Genomic DNA, 20,661 nt, shown 5'->3' with positions numbered 1-20,661 from the left:
GCCCTGGCAGGCCGCTTCAGTACAAAAGGGACCGTTTTTTCTCTGAACTCACAATTTTGGTTTTCTACATTTTTCTGTTAAAAATGCATTGTCTTAATCTCTGGTAGTCTTCTACTTTAGTTTGTCTTTCCATGTAATTAGTTTATAGATAGGGTTGGCTGTTTAAAAAGTTTTGGTTGGGAGCTGGAGGAAAATAAGCAGGTGATCAGACAAGTGGAACCTCAACTGTGACCCTTGGAGCTTCCTTGGGGGCATCTTGGTGGGGAGAAGTACAGTGGTTTTTGAGAATATAAAGTAAAATGGGCTCTGAGTCCCATCCCCAATTTCCACTTAGAGAAGCAAACATTCAATTATTATTATTATTACTATTATTATTAAAACCCATCTTAGAAAGTTATATACTAGAATTCTGAGTAAGAAACCACCAACAAAAATTTTGTTATGCAACATTTTGACAGTCATTTTTCCAGCACAACCTCCTAAATTTTATAAAGTCCAAGACTTAGAGAATAAACAAGAAAGGTCATGCTCCCAGGGCTGGCATTAAAACTACATTTCTACAACCCCAGTTTTTTTCATGAACTGTTTTTTAAAGTTTTCCTGTTTTTTCAATTATATAGTCAGAGATTTGGAGAGAAGAGACCGTCATTTGTTATTTGTCTTTGTTTTTCTCCCAACCCTAGCTCAGAAGCTTATATATAAGAGAATAATTCTGAAGCCTATATATAAGAGGATGATAAATAAATAATACAGACTTAGGATTGAGAGAAATGGACAGTACCAACTAGACTTCCTGCAGACTGAAAGGGTACTAGACAGAGTAACTGAGGAAGCCCACTATATTGTGAGTCTTTCGGGAGTCAAGCTTACACGGGGAAATATCATGTTGCTGAAAGATTATGGTCTAGGGGCACAGCTACATCTTTGACACTTTCAACAAATCTGGATGAACAGCTGTGGAGTGTTGTCACTGGTATTTGGCAGCAATGAGTGATTTTCTAGTATTTCCTAAAGCTTGTGATGTTGCTGATGTGAACTGAAATAACCAGAGTTAAGAAGTCAGATGAAATGACCCATAATAACCAAAGTAAGTGTTCTGGTTTGGGTATTTGGTGTCTTCCAAAGGCTCGTGTGTTAGCCAATGCAAGAAAAAAAATCAGTGGATTAATCCACTTGGATGGATTAACTAGATAGTAGCTGAGGGCAAATAGGCTATGGCTGGAGGAAATAGGTCACTTGGGGAAAGCTTTTGGGGTTTCTATTTTGTCATTGGTGAGCAGAGTTCTCTGCTTCCTGACTGTCATGGACAGAGCTGAGTTGGCGACATACCCTTTCACCATGATGTCCTGCCTCATTTCTAACCCAGAGCTATGGAGTTGGCCGACTGTGAAATGCATCTCTGATACCATGAGCTCAGGATGAACTTTTCCTCCTCTAAGTTGTTTTTGTCACAATATTTTGTCCCAGCAATGAAAAGCTGACTAAAATAGACTGAATAATCACAAAAGAACAATATTGTACGTGCTAAGATGAAAAATTTTTTCCTACTGCTCATTGTAGATGGTGCAAGTAAGTATGGAAACCAGAACCCATTTTATTTTGGACTTGTTAGAATACCAACCCTGAGTGTAGATTCCAGTAAGCTTGGGAACTACATTTAAACCAGTCTCTAGTTCTTGGTAGTTACCTGTGTAATTCCTCAAGGCTCTGCTTCTAGTTGGTATTGGTTCTTCAGGTTTCTTCTGCTTACTTTGACACTAAATCTTAGCTCTCACTTATATCTAGTCCTTGGGTTTTTTTTTTTAACTCCATGTGGACTGTTTGCATTGTCTCTAACCTTTCTATTCTATCTAGGCACTAGACTCATTATTTTCTTCCACCTGTAAATATTACAGCCATGGGCAAGAGGAACCTGATTCTTTTTTTTTCTTTGTTTTTGTACCAGGTATTGAACACAAAGATGCTTAACCACTGAGTCACATCCTCAGCCCTCTTCATTTTTATATTTTGAGACAGGATCTTGCTAAGTTGCATAAGACCTCGCTAAATTGCAAAGCCTAGTCTTGAACTTGCGATCCTCCTGTCTTGGCCTCGAAGGTGCTGGGATTATAGGCATGTGCCTAAGAATCTAATTCTTGGATCTCACCCTGCCTCCAGGAAAAGCACAGCTGTGCTCTCCCTCCCCTCGAGCTCCACTTGGTGGAAGGAAATGACCCAAGGCGTCTGGACTGTGGACTGGAATGGGTTATAAAAACAGAGCAGCCAATGACACAGAGTCCAGAGAAGATATTGAAAATCTGGGCATATATCAAAAGGAGGACTGAAGGCAGAATGGCATAGGAAGAAGTGTCCAATTCCAATTCAGCCTTTACTCTGCTGCTTACCAGTTAAACTCTGAGATCTCAATGGAGTCACTTAACAATTCTGAGTCTAGTTTTCTCACCTTTTGGAGTTGTTCTGAAGAATAAATTCAATAACCCAGGTAAAATGCCTTGACTGTGCATGGCACATAAGTGAACTGCCACCTTTCTCCCCACTCTGGTCCCTCTTAACACATGAGGGGCAGTTTGCAGAAAACACTGATACTTCACCTTCTCCTGTTTTCAGCTTTTAAAAATGTGTTTAATAAAGTGTACATGTTTCATTCCACAGAGAATTTTCAGTTGTTCTCAACACATCTCACACATTCCTAAGTTAAAAGATCATCTGAAGTGAACAGTGGAGACAGGGGGCACACACAGTAAAGTTGACATAAAACACGGATTTGGATGTGCGGCAGGGCTGGTTTCATGAATTACTAGTTGTGTGATTTAAAACACTAGTTGTGTGATTTAACCTGTTTTGTCATCTATGAAATGAAGCACGGTAATGGCAAAGCCATTGAGTTGTATTGTGGAATAGGATAATCCCTTGAAATAGATAGACAGTATACTAAAGTATGCATGGATTTGTCCAAATAAATGTTATCTATTAGAAATATGATAAGTGCTACAAATATAAAGCAAATGTGTAAGTTGAAATTTTCTAGTATCCACATTCAAAAAAGAAAAAAAGTAAAAGAGACAGGTAAAACTAATCTTAACAAAATATCATCTGCAACCCAATATTTCAAAAATGTTGCATCAAGATGCAAACAATATAAAATTATTAAAAACAACAAGTGCTGGCGAGGATGTGGGGAAAACAGTACACTCATACACTGCTGGTGGGACTGAAAATTGGTGCAGCCAATTTGGAAAGCAGTATGGAGATTCCTTGGAAAGCTGGGAATGGAATCACCATTTGACCCAGCTATTCCTCTTCTCAGACTATACCCCAAAGACCTAAAAACAGCATACTAAAGGGACACAGCCACATCAGTGTTTATAGCAGCACAATTCACAATAGCTAGACTATGGAATCAACCTAGATGCCCTTCAATGGATGAATGGATAAAAAAAAAAATGTGGCATATATACACAATGGAATATTACTCAGCACTAAAAAATAACAAGATCATGGCATTTGCAGGGAAATGGATGGCATTAGAGCAGATTATGCTAAGTGAAGTTAGCCAATCCCTAAAAAACAAATGCCAAATGTCTTCTCTGATATAAGGGGGGTGATTCAAAATGGGGTAGGGAGGAAGAGCATGAGAAGAAGATTACCTCTAGATAGGGAAGAGAGTTGGGAAGGAAAGGGAGGGAGAAGGGGAATTGCATGGAAGATGGAAGGAGACCCTCATAGTTATCCAGAATACATGTATGATGATGTGAGGAAAAGAAAAAAAAAGTGTGTCACAATAGACTGGGTAGAGAGAAGTGATGGCAGGGGAGGGGAGGGGAAGGGGGGAAAGGAAGGACAGCAGAATAAAATAGACATTATTATTGCTGTATGTATATATGTGAATGCATGACCAATGTGATTCTGCAACCTGTGCACTCAGAAAAATGAGAAATTATACCCCATCTGATTCAAATGTATGCTATGTCAAGATCATTGTACTGTCATGTGTAACTAATTAAAACAAATTAAAAAAATCAAGTAAAAATATATTATGCATTTTTTCCTATACATAGTTTTTGAAATTTGATGAATTTTTTTCCTATCATTTTGAGTAGTGACGTTTTGAGTGGTCAAGAGCCACATATGGCTAGTGACTTTCATTTTGGATGACTCAGGTCCTGGAGATAGCTCAACTTTTTATTGCATATTTTCTAACTAATTTACTTAAAAGTCTGCTGTCACTTTACTCTCAAGTTAGAATGATGGTTAAAGTGTGCCCTCAGGAAGCCTATGATGTTCTATAGACAACACGATGGTACCTGTTTTCCTCATTGCCACCTGTCTGGCCTATCTTGGCAATCACCTGAGGTGTTACCGTTCACCTCAGAGTCACTCTTCAGGTCTTTCCCCAGGACCAGATCTTAAATGGGACTTTTTCACTGGTTGGTGGACCCATAGTCTTTGAAGAGGAAGGAAAAATAACCAATTCCATGACATTGTTTTTCTGTCTGAAGCACAGAAATTTGGGGAGCAATTTCATTCTAATTCCTGTGCATAACTTTTTTTTTTTTAAATGACTATGGTCAATGGCTGGTTAAGTCAGCAAAAGAAAGGAGTTTCATCAATCGCATCCTACACTGAGTCTCTGTCCTTTCAACTGTCCACATAAATAAGGACTTTCCCTCCAAAAGGGAGGCTGTCTCATGAAAACTGCTGACCCTGGGTTGTGTCATAAATGTGGTTCCAGCACATAGTAGGCAGCTCTCAAATGGATGATGAAATGGAGCAGGCCAAACTATTTTGAGGGGACTTTGATTACCTTGTAAGATAATGTCAGACCCCATTACTTCCATATCGATTTTATTTAAAACAAGACGTAATTTGAGGTTATTTTTATGCAATTCTTCAATGGAAAAAAGTATAATTTGAAACTTGGCTAATTGAAAATCTATTGTTTTGGTTCCCTGTGTACCAAATTAAGGAGATTTTACTGTAAATGACTGACATTATCCTTAGACACCATGTTATCTTTTATAGTTCTAGAAAAACTCCTTCTCTCTTATTCCGATTTCCCTTTGATCTACTGATCCTATCTCTGTCATCCTCACACAGCTTGAAAAGAGTCCTCTCTAGCCTTTCATTATGTGAAAATTATTTTCTGGCTGTAATTTTAGGCTCTATTTTAATATCGGTCAGAAGCAGCATCTTAGCTGGATCATCCCTTGCTCAGGGGGATGCCTCATGTAGATTTTTTTTGTATTTTTTGGATACTGAGGCAATTCTTACATCCCATGCCTGTCCTTGATTCAGAGGTCTGTGTTCATTCCCTTAGGCTATAAGCAATTCAAATTCCCATAGGAAGGTGACTCTGCATGGCATCATAGATACAGAAAGCCTGATTTTCACTCTTATTCAAAGAAGAGGAGCCTTCCTTTACTTGACCTTGATTGAATAATCCAAATTACTGCTCACATAACTTTTCTTTTTCTTCCTGGACTATTTGGCTGAGTTGCCTTTCTTATTGTTTCTATTAATAAATCTATCTCCAGTCACTTATGTATATTTATACTGTCATGGGAACCCTGATGTTAGTCCTGTTAGCTACCACCCAAGGCAACAGCTTATGCAGGAATGATCCACAATGCCCGAGGGAAAGCATCTCATGGAAAAAGTGGCTGCAGCCCCAGCCCTCCAGTCATGGTGCTCCAAGGTGCAGACTTCTTACCCTAAGCAATGAATCTATCCATCATCCCAACACACTTGACTGAAATGTGAGTTGAACCAAATAAATTTTTGAGTACAACTTTTTTCAACATGTGTGATGCAAAGAGGCATTTAGCTTAGCAGTGACTCCTTGTGACATGGGTGTGGACTGTCATGCTGATAGTTTCTCAATATTAATCCCTGAGACACAATTGATATTATAGGATTTTGTGGAATTTTATATTTTTTCTTAATGTCAGTGAAATAGTGCCAATTAAGATTTGGATATGCTCTCTAAGAATCTATTTAGAAATTAGAATTCTATTACAATTCACAATTAGTTTTCCAAGAAAGAGACATCATCTGGCAAAAGAAGGTGTTCTGTGCTTCTACCACTTTTTTTTATGGTAGGTGGGGGGTACTGGGGATTGAACTCAGGGGCACTCAACCACTGAGCCATATCCCCAGCCGTATTTTTTTGTATTTCGTTTAGAGACAGGGTCTCAGTGAGTTGTTTGGTTCCTCACTTTTGCTGAGGCTGGCTTTGAACTCCCTGTCCTCCTGCCTCAGCCACCCAAGCCCCTGGGATTACAGATGTGTGCCTACACCCAGATTTCAGTGCCCTATTTTATCATGCCTTAGCTTCTTGGCAGCCAATAAAGGTCAGCTGGCCTGGCTAACAAGGCCAAGACAGCACTTTGTTCTGTTTTGACTGATCAGCTTTGCCCCCTAATGGGAACCAACTCACAAATGTATGTTCTCAGTCCAGTCACAGACAGGACCCAGGCAGAAAGTGCAATTGGGTGTGGATCATAGCAAAACCATTGTATTTACTCCGAATAACAATATAGATGTACTTGTCTGTGCAAATTGTAGGCCGGTCTCATTCTAATTATTAATTAAGAATTGTAAATTGTATTCAAAATAGACTGACTTCTAATTATCTCACCTAAGCATATTATCTTTCTGGGCCTCAATCTACCAAAGACATGACTTAAGTAATTATTTTACATTACCCATTTTACAAATTTGTAAAGAAAAAAATATGCACTCTTTTAAAGCACATACTAAGAGATACGTTGGTAAGGGATATAACAAGTCCCAAATGCATTTGACAAAAAAAATGTTGTTTAATCTGTGTTCACTGCAGGTTCTTCAAAGGGTGATAATGAGGCCTCTACCACCTTACAGGACTGTTTAAAGACTAAATGAGAGGACACATGTAAAGACTTCATAACACTGCTTGTGTAAAAGTTTGCAAGGTATTAGTTATTTGCCTATTTTTAGAGCAGGTTTTAAAGGAGGCAGCAGACCAATTTGAAGATTTTGAAGAATCGTTTGGGTAGACCAATGGAAAACATTTTAAAGCCAATGATACCAACATCATTTTCAACAGCAATAAGCAATTGTACTGATAATCAGCTAGACCTTTGGCAATGGTAACAAGAACCTATTTGTTGTGATTGCATTTCAGCTTCATTTTAGACTAAAATACAGTGAGTATTGAAGATTTTTAATTACTTAGTTTATTTTATGAGTGCATTGCAATTATATATAATATTGGGGTTCATTTTAGCATAATCATACAAGCATGGAATATAATTTGCTTCACCTCAGTTTCCAGTACTTCTCCTTTACCTCCTGTCCTCCTTCCCCCACTGCCCCGCCTTTGCTGGTCTTTCTTGTATTTATTTGTATTTTTTTAAATTAGTAATTGCTGGGCTCAGTGCCACATGCCTGTAATCCTAGCAGCTCAGGAGGCTGGGGTGGGAGGATAGCAAGTTCAAAGCCAGCCTCAGCAACAGAAAGGTGCTGAACAACTTGGTGAGACCCTGTCTCTAAATAAAATATAAAACAGGCTGGAGATGTGGCTCAGTGGTTGAGTGCCCCTGAGTTTGATTTCCTGGCACTCGCCCCCCTCCCCCCCAAAAAAAGCCCTCCTATTAGTGCTTTACAGATATACATAAATGTAGAACTCACTGTGGTAGATTCACATATGTACATAATACAGTTTAGCTAATTTAATTTCACCATTCCTTTTTTATTTACCTCCCACCTCGCTCCCCCCCAATCTTCTTCCTCTATTTCACTGATCTCCCTTCTGTTTTCTTAGGATTTCCTCCCCCCCCCTTATTTTGGTCTAGATTTTCTTTCTATAGCTATGTATATTTGCTGGAAGAAAAACTCAGGAATCTGTAATGGTCTATTGTCAGCTATGTTTTCCTAATGTGAAATGAAGTTTGGGCTTGTTATCCTAATATGGGTCTGCCATGTCCTAAAAATTTAGTACTCCAAATCAGTGGCTTTTGTGTTATTTCCAGGGTGGTTCCTAGTTAATACTATAATGCAATCTGTAGCAGCAAGTGACAGAAATTATACTATCGTACAGACTAGTTTGCTTGTATTATCAGCCTTTTTTTTTTCCTTTGGAAAAATATAGACAGGTAATAATTAAGTCAGAAGCAATGAGGATTTGACAGGCTTGGGATAGTTTTTCCTCAACTAAATAAGTCCTTCCTCAAATAGATAAGATGAGGATTTTTCATTCATCAATTTGATTGTACTCACAATGTTTAAAGACATCATACCCTTTCTTAGTGCAGTAAGAATATGTGTAGACAATTTATATCGATAGAATGACCTCATTGCAACTTTAGGATTTGTCAGGTTTATTTAGGACCTGTCATCAAAATGAACTGTCTTGTCTTTTAATTCTTACACTTTTTGAACTTATTCTTTCTACTCCTTTAGATTCAGAATATTAAGTTCCAGCTGTAGAACTGAGTTACTATGAATGAAGAAAGGTCCCAATAGCAGCTAACCATTGGTATTTGCATATTATTTGGACTTGTTCTTAATCTCCTGAACAAATATGGCTCATTAACATTCACTAGTGTCTTATTCCTTTCTGTTACAGAACTAGTATAAGTCTGTAGTGTTCTTCACTGCCTTCTCCTCAAGATAAGGTTTTCATCTATAAGTGGAAGTAGAGGGAATCATTTGAATATTTTAAGCCCATCTTCCCCCAATCTTTTTATTAAAAAAAAGTAATTCTCTACTGAGACAATTTTGGCTCCAGAAGACACTTCACAATGTCTGAAGGCATTTGTGACTGTCACAACTGGGGCAGGGGTGCCACTCACATTTAGTGGGTAGAGGACAGGGAATCTGTCAAACATGTTAAAGACAGCTGCTCACAGGAAAGGATTATCATTGCCTGCTCCAAAAGGTCAGTGACTCCCTCGTTGTGAAATACAGTTCTAAAATGTCTCAGGTATTGCAATAAGCTAGAGTTTAGATTTAGATTTCAAAATATTCAGACAAACGTCCTAAATCTCTATCTCCTTTACCCACAAAGAATTAGACATGATTTTTAAGATATCTCAGCCAAAATATTATTGACATTGTATTGGAGGTTTTGTTTTTGTTTTGGAAAGAAGATAATGTAAATAAAATAGAAATATATGATATGTATGTTCTACCTTCAAAGTGATATTTTAATTATGAAAATGGAGCTGGATATTTGAAATCTTACTTTTATAAAGTATCTTTTCATTAAAATAATCTAGAGAATTCCTTATTTTAGGGCTTTACTAAGTCAATAAGATTGGGCTATTTATCAGAATTTATTTCCTTTTCTTTAGAAGTGTGATGCTTCCACCTCTTTTAAAAAAATGCATGCTGTTTAAAAACTGACAATTGAATCCTTTTATCTAATCTCTGAGTATGATCACATGAAATTTAAGAAAATGCAAGTTATAGTGATTCTTAGGGAAACATCCTATATCATAGAAAACCACACACAGACACAAATCAACAAAGAAATGCACACCCCCACACTGGCATTTGAGGAAAAGTGTGTGTGTGTGTGTGTGTGTGTGTGTGTGTGTGTATTTGTAAACCAAACATAAAATACGCTCCTAGGCAATTTTCTATTGAGCATCCAAGTTGTGTTGAATGTTCCATTTCTAACTCTTAAGTCAATTTATGGGAAGGGTGTGTAAAAGCACTTTAGTGAAGAAAACCAGTGATCGCAATGCATCAAAGTTAAGCGGTAGCAGGGTTATCACTGTGTGAAAAATCACATAAACATTTCACATATAAAATATTATTCATCAGGGCAAAAACCTCTAAGGGGCTGAAAGATAACAATGGTATCTTGAAACCTTATTTTTTTTTTTAAGAGAAGGGAAAATATATTCTACAACTGAGATGGAATCTGTGGTCATCTAGTCGGCATGACAACGAGGTAAGGGATGAGTATAATTGAGAAGAAAATTAGCAAACCTTAAATATCTGCCTCTGCAATATCATTACCCATAAACTTGCCCTTTTTCCACCCTCTTTTCCCCCAGGACCGATGTCCCACATCTGAACCGAAGGAGATGTGTGCTTTCTAACAGCTAAATCAACAAGGTCTCACATGAGTAGTGCTGTGCGGTGTGGTTGACTGATTTCATGAAAAACTAATCATGTATTCATCATTGAGATCAAACACTTCCCAAGTAATTATCATCCAAACCCAATCTGATAGGACCTGAAAAAGTGGCACTGCTGATATAATCACAGGCTGAGCAGAGTAGTTCGCTTAGCTTTTGTAAACCTTGGGTTGGAAGGCACAAAACTGAAATTGTATTTTATAATTAAGAAAGGTAAAGTTGGCAGGCTGCAATCAGTTATTTCCATTAATCGTAACAATTTTAGATTGCCTGGGTATTTACTAGAACACATTGAAAAGTGATTTTTTCATATATAGTCTTGGAACATTTATTTGATCTCAAAAGAAAAATGCAAAGATTTTTTTAAAATTAAGATATGATCCCTGTGTATATGCACTATGAAATTGTCATATCACTTCCATAGTTTCCTTGTGTTGACTTTGAGCTATAATATTTTTTTTGATAAAGAGCTATTATTATATTGAATTGCATGTTATTACAAAATGATTGTTTTCAGAAAATCTTTAGCTTTATGTCTGGGATTGTAAACAAAGATAAATATGTAGAACATTTAAATGCTTTACAAAATTCTTCCAAACTATCACTATGAATGCTTTTACATGTCACGCAGAATGCTGTTCCTATGTTATTTACTTCATTTTGTCCTCAAAGAACTTATTAAGGGAGATCAAATTATAACTCCCATTTACTAATGAGGAAACCAAGCCATAGGGATACCATGAGTCTTGCTCAAGATCACAAATAATAAGGGGTAAAGCTGCAACATGATCCCAGGGCTCATATTCTGCCATGCGTCCCTGACAATTTTTAGTCTTAGGGTAAGAAGTATTTTTTGAAGAACTTTCTACATGCCAGGGATTGAACTATATACTTTATGTATCATATATTATTATTTAATTCTCAAAACAATTTGAATTTGATTGTATGTCACCATTTGCCAATGAGGCAAAAGACTTTGAAACATTAAGACATTTGAAATTCAGAAAGAGAAAATATCTGATATTGGAAATCGGATCTGGTTCAAATCTTTGCTCTACTGATGGTGGCCTGGGGCAAGTTTCTACATGTGTTTTTTTGTTTTTGTTTTATTTTAGTTGTCAATGGACCGTTTTATATTTTTATTTATTTATATGTGGTGCTGAGAATCGAACCCATGGCCTCACACAAGCTAGGCAAGCGCTCTACCACTGAGTCAAAACCTCAGCACCAAAAGCTCTGGTTTTAAATTTGTGTATTGGTGATAATCCTTATTGTCAGAGTTAACAGAAGTAGAGCTAATTAGGTCAAGGCTTCACCATTGCACCTACAAAGAGTGGAGAGAACTTTGGTAATGGAGTTGTCCAGTGCCCAGCAACCAGTCAGCCACAAAGGATCTATTTTGCAAGTCATTTGGACTCCAGATATTAGCCTGAAAGATCAGCAGAGCTACTGTCACAATTACTTTATTTTCGTGAGTACAAAAATCATCACCACATCCCAAGTAGCAAGAGGATGTTTATCCAAATATCATGCCACTCTGGAAAAACATGCATAACCTAAAGTTTAGCAAATTACATCACATTTTCTTAATCACAGATTACTACATGAGATGCTTAATATATTTTATTATTGATTTTTTAAACCCAGTATGTTAAAATTGTTTTATTATAGTTCTCCTTTTTCACCCCCTTTTTAGAGTAATTAATAAATCATGAACAAAAAAACACTGATGAAATCCTGGAAGAACTTTTAATAGATATTTTGAAAACATTTTGTTTACAGTACAGAACATAATATATTAATAGTTTCTTAATATAAGTAATTGGTTTTATAAACCTAAATAACTCACATTTTGTAATTTTTTAAAAGGACAACTATGACACATTCTTTATATTTTGTGAATTTCTATTCCTTGTTTAAGATTAAATATAATTATGCAATGAATTTCCTTAATTTAGAAAGCTTACTTTATCATCCATTTTTCAATTCCTTTCATTTATTGTTAACACTAACCAAACTCTATTTCATGTAGCCACATTGAATTTTAAATTCCTTTATCACATTCAACAGTGTGGATTAAATATCTACTATGTACTAAGCATATGGAAAGCACCTTATGTATTTCTTACAGAATTAGGGTGTGTATAATTGGAAATTCTAAGAATAAAAATCTTCACCAAAGAGAAGTTTTACTTGTTTAGATAAGAGTTTTAAAAAACAATTTAGAAATTTATTTCTTAGGTAAAGACATGAATATTTCCTCTATGTTTCACTTGTTTAAAATCTCTTTGTAAGAGAAAATCACTTATCAGAAAACCTTTTAAGAATCACCACTGACAAATGGAAACCTATGCATTTACTCATGAAGTCCCTTAAACTCAAGCCCTGTGGGGATATCTATTACACACACACACACACACACACACACACACACACACACACACACTTCACATTAGATCTCCTTCTAGTCAAAAGTTATTTTTGCCTCTCACAAAATAAATCAACTACTTAACTGAGAAAAATCTTTTTCTCATTGCATCATTTGTTAATGGCTTACATTCATGTGGATCAAAGAGTCCACTGATCTCTCTACCAGTTAGATGCAAACACTTTAAATTTTTAGGCAGGATTAATATATTTGGTCTATGGTTTAGGGGCTTAATTGGTTTTTAGTTGAAGAAAAAAGTACTTCCTAAGGCTACATCATATTAAGTATTCGCCTAGAAGTATATTCATGTCCCAGAAAGGCAATGTTAGTGTTGATTTTTTGGATTTAAAATTTGAGTTTGATAAACATGTTGAATATATAATAATACTGCTAATGTATTAATAGCAAAAGCACCATTTAAACTGTTATCTCTTAAATATTTCTGAACAGAAAATATTTGGTGAGTTAAAATAATTTCAACTGCCATTATACAGTGTAATTTTTTTTAAGAGAGAGAGAATTTTTAAATATTTATTTATTTATTTATTAGTTTTCCGCAGACACAACATCTTTGTTTGTATGTGGTGTAGAGGTTGGAACCTGGGACACATGCATGCCAGGCAAGTGCGCTACCGCTTGAGCCACATCCCCAGTCCAGTGTAATTTTTAAAGTACTGTTTTTCTTTTTAACTTTGGATGTTTAAACATACCTTTTAAATTCTGTTTTTCTTCAAATTCTTTTTAGATGGGTATTTGTGAGTTTCAAAATATCTGAAAACAGTTTAGACCTTATAAATGATCTCAGTATTTGTATTACATTTGGTAGATGGTATCTAATGAGTAAAGTAGCTGGTTTTATTCATATGTATTTATGATTCTATCAACTAGTATTTGATTATAAAGCAAAATTTACCTTGCTATTATGGAACCCCATAAGAAACATGGAATATGTTTGCGATTCAGACATTTCACGAAAACAAACTCTTGTGATCTCAGGCCACCTTAGGGACTAAAAGTACTCAAGTTGAAGAGTAACTTAACCAAAAATGTCCAGATGTTTGATCTCTGAAGTAACGGGACTATATATGTTTCAACATTTGAAAGTGATATCTATAATAAATGGAATCATGTGAAAGAGGAGAGGTTTTTAGATGTAGGTTGATGGTGGCCCCTTTATGTTGGAGACATTGCCAAGTCAAACACTAGGTCTTGGTATTGAATTGACTCAGTAGATCACTGCCAGTTTTAACCTACAAAACACAAAAAGTCAATGAATTTCTAAAAGGTTGGTGATGACAATTACATGACTCAGTTCCTCTTAATTGGGCTTTTAATGGTGCAGATATGGTGTGTTGTCTCATAGTATCATTCTTATCCATTTATCTATAAAGGGATATTCTTATTTGATGTAACATTTAACAGCAAGTGGCAACAAAATGCTGTTAGAACTTTTACTCCCATTATGTTAAGAGGTTATATGCTGAAACATTCACAAAAAGAAACCATGTTTAAGTGGCTACAGAGTATGCATGTTATGGGGATAGCTTCAGTAGTTATGCTCCTGTACCCTACGGTCTTGTAAGTACCTTATGTTAATTTTTCTAGAATTACAATGCAATTCTTTGACTTCTTCCAGTGTGCTTTCTAGTGCTTACTTTTTGCTGGAAGTCATTTAACAGCAAATGCTGCGGGTCTGGTGGAAGAGCTGTGTGTTCTCTGTGGTGTTCCCAAGGGTTCCCTTTCATTACAGACATCTGCATAACTGAAAACACAAGAGATTGATTCTGGGGCTGTGGGGACCAACTACAAGTAAAACTAAGATAAACAATAAGAAGAGATTTAAAATCCCCAGAACTACTGTAATGAGAGTGGTAGATTATCCTATGGGGTAAGCAAGAAAAGCTCTTCAAGAACTATAAATGGCAAAAGAAAGTGGAAGAATCTGGTGGATATCATTAAAATGAGAGAATTCCCAATGCAAAAAGGAAGACAAAATATAGAGAAGGTGCATGCAGAAAAAGGAGGAAAGACAGGATTTCTGAGACAAAGAGGCAAAAACACCTGAGTCAGCCTGAAATAGTCTAGAAAGATTCAGGTGAACAGAGGGAGCAAGAAGCAATAGTAAAGGAAAAACAGAAATATCACAGTGTTTTTATCTCCTTAAAATCTTAAGCCAGATCACCACCAGAAGGTAGCTAGGGCTGGGTTTTGGGTTTTGGAAAAGTACTTTTGGCTCTATGAATTCATTGGCTTGTTATTATTTTAATCCTTCATTGATTTTTGTCCTAAAAATTACTTCTCTACGTTTCACTATGAAATAAAATATATGCTCCCCACCAGAGCACCCTTAGTGACTATTCCCAGACTGTATTTGATGCCTTAACTTTACCAAACCATCTTCCTTTTTAAACCACTGTTATGGTTTGGGTACGAAATATCTTCCACCCAAAAGCTCATGTGATGATTCAGGATATAGAATGGATCAGATCATGAGAGCTGTGACCTAATCAGTGGATTAATCCATTTAATGAATTAATAATTTAAGTAGACTACTGAGTGGTTCCTGCAGGCAGATGTGGTGTGGTTGGAGGGTTTAGGTCACGGGGGCATGCCCTTGGGGTTTCTATTTTATCCCTGACTCCTTGCCCTCTCTTACTCTGCTTTCCTACTATCATAAGCTGAGCAGCCCTCTTCTGCTATATCCTTACACCATGATGTTCTCCCTCATTTTCTTGAGTCCAGAGTAATGGAGGCGGTAGACCATGGACTGCCACCTCTGAAATTGTAAGCCCAAATAAACTTTTCCTCCTCCGAGTTGTTGTCAGATGTTTTAGTCACAGCGATGAAAAGCTGTCTAACATAACCACATTCCCAGAAGCCTGTGATGTTTAAAGCCATTCTGAGAAAAACGAAAGAAAGAAAAACAAAACTCTTCATGTCTAGTAGAAAAAAAAATTAGTAAAAATGACTTTCCTCTAGCCAGTGGTGAGTACATTTTCAGCCAGTGAGTCCTCTCTAATTACCTGATGACATTTTAGTTGAAACTCTATAGAGATTTTTACTTTTCATGATGCCAGTTGGGAATGTTCAGATCATTATATTTATGAGATTATTCCATTAAATTAAGTTTTCACCCAGGTGAAACAAGAGAGGAGGATATTTTTAAAGCCTACCTATATTGGTTTTGCAGAACTGCTCGGGGAGAGCTTCTCATGCTGGGAAGTTGAATAACATCATTTCTGCCTACTGGGGCTCCCTTACTCATTTATTTACCATCTTTTAAAACTGTATCTTAATTTAAAAGCTGTCATTACAAACTGTAAAACAAGATAAATAAATAAAGCCATCAACAGATATTGCCAGACACAGCAGAACATTCAAAGCCCTATGTAAAATAAATAGAAACAGGGAAGTCCACACGACACTAGTCTGAGTTCATTATTCTTAGAGCTATTGAAAAAAATCAATATAAATCACTTGTATTCATGGTAAGTCCACATGTATTGTATTTAGTACTCACCAGAGTAAAGCTCCATGGTCTAACTGAATTGCTTTTACATTTGATTTTAGCCTCTGATTGCCAACCACCCCCCCAAAAAAAAATCCCCCTCCTAAATAATCTATCTTCTAGGTGTCTGTAAATTAGCTTTTAGCTGCCTCTTCTCTTAAACAGTAGGTACCAAAGTCTATTTTGTTATAAAATAGAAAGTTGTGCCTTCAGAATTATGACTTTTGGCTTTTTGAGTTTTATGAGCCCAGTATGCCCAACTACTGAGACTGTGCTTTACCAAGGGAACCTCAGTTCGAAACTGTCAATGCTTTTAGGTCATCTGTGCACAAAAATCATGGTCTTTCCCTGATGTGCATTTAATATCTGTTACTAAGAGATTTAGAAATTACCTAGCTTGGCTTTTCCAAGGCACTAGTGAGAACTAGTGTTTCTACTTTACCTTTTAAGAAAGTCAAACTCAGAGGTGAGCAAGACTATGTTAAGACCATTCTCTTTTGTTGTCTGCTTTCTACCTCTGTAAGAGGGAGAAAGAACCAGTTTTCAGGAATGCATTTTGCGGAACATTGGAGTTTCATTTTATTAAGACTATATATAGCTCTTGGTGCTGTAACATATTTTACTATCATCTACTGATAATTAGTTATTTAATTAGATTCTGAGGATACAAAAGTGTTTTCACTGGGGATGCTCTGCTTCTCAAATGATCATTCCTGAAAAGATGACATTAGAAACAGAAATCACATTGAGTTTTTTAATTCTTATCGGAACCAGAGAAATAAAGACCTCTTTAAAATAACAATAATTTTTTTATATAGCCTATGATCATTTCTAGTGATCTGAAAAGAATGGCAACCCTTGATAATTTGAGTTATTAAAGGATTTATTTATCAATAGCAACCCTTGATAATTTGGACTATTAAAGGATTTATTTTTTTCCTAGTCCACAAATTGAATCTAAGGCTCATTTCTTATTGCTTTTCATTTTATTTAAATCAAAGAAAGTTTTAGGACTCCATGTCCCATCTGTCCCTTTGCTTTTAAAGTAGAAATCTAGATAAACTATTTTTAAGCATGACCATATTAGTTTTTTTCCAAAATTGCTTTTCCACATTTCACAGGTGGAAAAACTGAGACCAATCCTGCACCTCATAATCATTCAGGTGTTATAAAGGGGGCTACAATTTTAATCCCTGGGTGCCAGTTTATTAGTAAATGAACATGGTTTTTCCTATACAAAGAAAATGTGCTGGTATCCTAATAAGGACTATGATTATCTGCCTGCCTTTCTGTTAACTTATTGTGTTGTATTAATTTAATTTGTAGGTGATTGGGATAGGAGGAATTCACACAAGAAGTAACTATAACTGTGCTGAATAAGATCTAGATAATTTCTATGGATATTCAATATAAAAAGGAACCACAATTTCCTGCTTTTTTATATATATAAAATCTGGTCTTTCTCTGCTATGCATTTAGTATCTGTTACTAAGAGATTTAGAAATTACCTAGCCCAAATGAGAAATAGTCAGATTCACCTATGGGCACACATGAGTTCAAATAGACATCAGGTTGCCCATGTTGCTATCTGCTTTGGTTTCTTTTCCTCTTTTTTTATTTTTGAAATTCAACTACTGGTGTTATTCTGGGGGTCAGAGGTATTTGAAATACAGGGTGGATTAGTCTGTCCCCTGTCTGTCACAGAAATAAAAAAAAAGGATAGTTCTAGGTTTTGATATACCTTCACTAAAGTGCATCCACCTGGCCAGGTTGTTTTTCAGTACCAACAATGGTTTATTGTTTAACTTCTATATGACTGATAGTCAGTGCTGAATGGATATTCCCTTACTTACTTATTTATTTTTTTTACAGTTTTATAACTTTGATGACCTTTGGTTAGTTCTCATTCACATTAATTGCCTATAGATTTTTTAAAATTTAATTGTCTCTTATATCTTTGGTTTAGGTGGCCTTGTTGGCTCTGGTATCAATGCACATATCTATACTCCTCTTTTCTTTTGTGGCAATTTTCGGAATGTCTTTGGCACGATTCTTGAAGTCCACTCCATGGATGTGCTTGTGAATGCTGATGGTATATACCTGGCACAATGGCCCTTTTCTGTGCCCTTCTTTGTGGGAACCAATCTGCTAGACCAAAGATGGAAAAGAGGAACACAGGGTAACTTAACTACATTGTGATTAGCAGGCATCACCTACTATTCCTTGTTAGTAGAAGTTGGTTGGACTTTTAATCATTCACTTGAGTTTATTTACCAAAGGATTTTGGCTTGAATCTTTCCTTGGGAGGTGTTGGAGAGATGGCTTGATCAACTCAGTGTCCTTGGAGTCATGGGAAGTGAAGTAATCATACCAATTGTAAGAAGGTATTCTAATCATCAGGCTGTATTTCCACAGAAATGTACATTTGTTTCTACCACTTTAACCTTCGGGCACAGAAGAACAGCTGTGAGCCTGGTGCGGAACAGACCTGGGTATGAACCTCGGTGTAGCTGTTGTCTAGCCAACTGACCTTAGACAAGAGTTCCATAAACTTTCTGAGCCTTAGTTTTCTTACCTCTAAATGAAGATATGATGCTTTTTTTCTATAGGTATTTGTAATAATTAGTTAACTTATATTAGGTTCAATGTCTGTTCCACTATAATAGCTCAGCATAGGGGGCTATAAATTTTTCAATGTTGTTATCCCCTTCTTCAATTTTGAAGTCCTTAAATACAGAAACCATATATGTCATTTCTTTTTTTTTCCCAAGAGGCTAGTAGGTCAGGAGCAGAATGAGCACCCAGTACATGTTTGGTCAACAAATGAAGTTAATCACCGAGAAGAATTGTAGCCAGGCTTGGCTTGAGAACACACAAGAGGCAAGGTTTTTGAGGCTCACTCTATGGTGGCTGTTTCTGTTTTTATTTGTTGTTTGGAGATTTTTACAGAAAGAGAATCAACCACTCATAGCATGTGTATTTTTTTTTTTTTGGTACTCTGTTGAGTCACAGAATAAGAAAGAAGGCACATTAAGTTTTATCAGTACCACAAGCTCTTAAAATGATGGTAGAGTGTGCAGAATGGGGATTTAAGGTGTGCCATGTTTTGTTTTTAGAGCATCAAAACTTATGAAGAAAAAAAAATGGGTGGTGCGACGTTTCATTTTTCAGTAGATGTAATGGAAGAAAATTGTACTTCACTTTTTGTATCACTTTCTGGCATTCTCAGGGGGTAAAACTGGCCTGGAGGATGAAGTAACCTGCTCTTGTATGTCGCTAGACACTGAGGCTGTATATGAATGGTCACACAGGGAAAGTGAAACACATATTTGAGTGCACAGGTAACATTAATGCTTTCTTGGGTTCTTGAGTAATGAATCTATTATTATTATTATTATTTTTTGCAGCGGACAAATGGTCTCAGGGATAGTCAGCATGCCACCATTTTGTCAAGGGAAAAGTCAAGCATAATTAGTTTTATTTTGTGTGGTGGCAGATCCTTCCTGTGAAAGCAAGAGAGGGGATGGGTACTTAAGATCAGTTTCTCTAAAATAGCTAATTAAACCTAGGAAGCTAATCAACAAGACAGTGGCGATTTTAAGAAGCTAATCAACAAGAACTTCAGAATCCTATCAGGCTGCTTTCTCTGGGTAGGTAACATCACCAACCATGGGAATTTTTCTGGAATCCAGCTTATGTGGCCAAATGATGTATTCTGACTTTATGGATAGTGGGTGAAGTCATGCCAGACTTTATTGGCATGGACACTTCTCTTCCTAAAAGACTCTTCCCTCTCTGGAAGTCAGTGTACCATGTAGTGTTGGATTCTGGTGGTTGCTACAAAGTCCCAGAAAGACACACTTGTGGTTCCTACTATCGGACTTGGCTCTGGGAAGGCCCAAGGCCTTAGTCATGGCCAGAATACCACCTCGCCAAAAATCTGACTCTGCAACTCGACTATTAGGTGGAAAACCAGCAGGTAACCGCAACCTCACGGATACTGATGAGAACCCTGTGGACTCCATAAGGGGTGCAGAGGACGAGCTTCGGCAAGGGAGCTTCTTATCCATGGGATTTGGAGCATAGACAAGGGAGTTGACTTCTTCATTAGCAGCCCAGCCGTTATGTTCTCCTAAGAGGGTTCTTATAATATTCAAGGCAGAAACTCTGGTATGAAGACAATGAAAGGGGCAAAGGTTTATTGAGTGCTTTTAAGGGGTGGGTACTTGAACTGGGCTAGGTACTTGTATGCATCAGAGCAAGAGGTCTTGGACAGCTAAGTTGGGAGGACAGCATATGAACCTGAGTGGTTTCAGGTCCCTCTGTAGATATGGCTATACACAATTTTCACCTACATCATGAGGTATTGGCTTATGTGAGTAATGTCGTGACCTACACAGGTTTAAAAGGCAAAATCCACTCATGCATTGACTGTGGAAGATAGTCTGCAGCTAAGATTTCACCAACAATGTTTTATAGAGGGATTTATCTCTTGCTTCACATTATTCAGGTGTGGATGGCCAAAGGCTCTCATATAAAACAAAGTGATTTGAAAGAACAATGATTCAGGGAAATTTGTGGATGTGGTTCTAATTCTG

The sequence above is a fragment of the Urocitellus parryii genome, chromosome 2 (assembly GCF_045843805.1).
Source record: "Urocitellus parryii isolate mUroPar1 chromosome 2, mUroPar1.hap1, whole genome shotgun sequence".
NCBI lineage: Eukaryota > Metazoa > Chordata > Mammalia > Rodentia > Sciuridae > Urocitellus > Urocitellus parryii.
The sequence above is the reverse complement of the archived record's forward strand: the minus strand, read 5'-3'. Positions refer to the sequence as shown.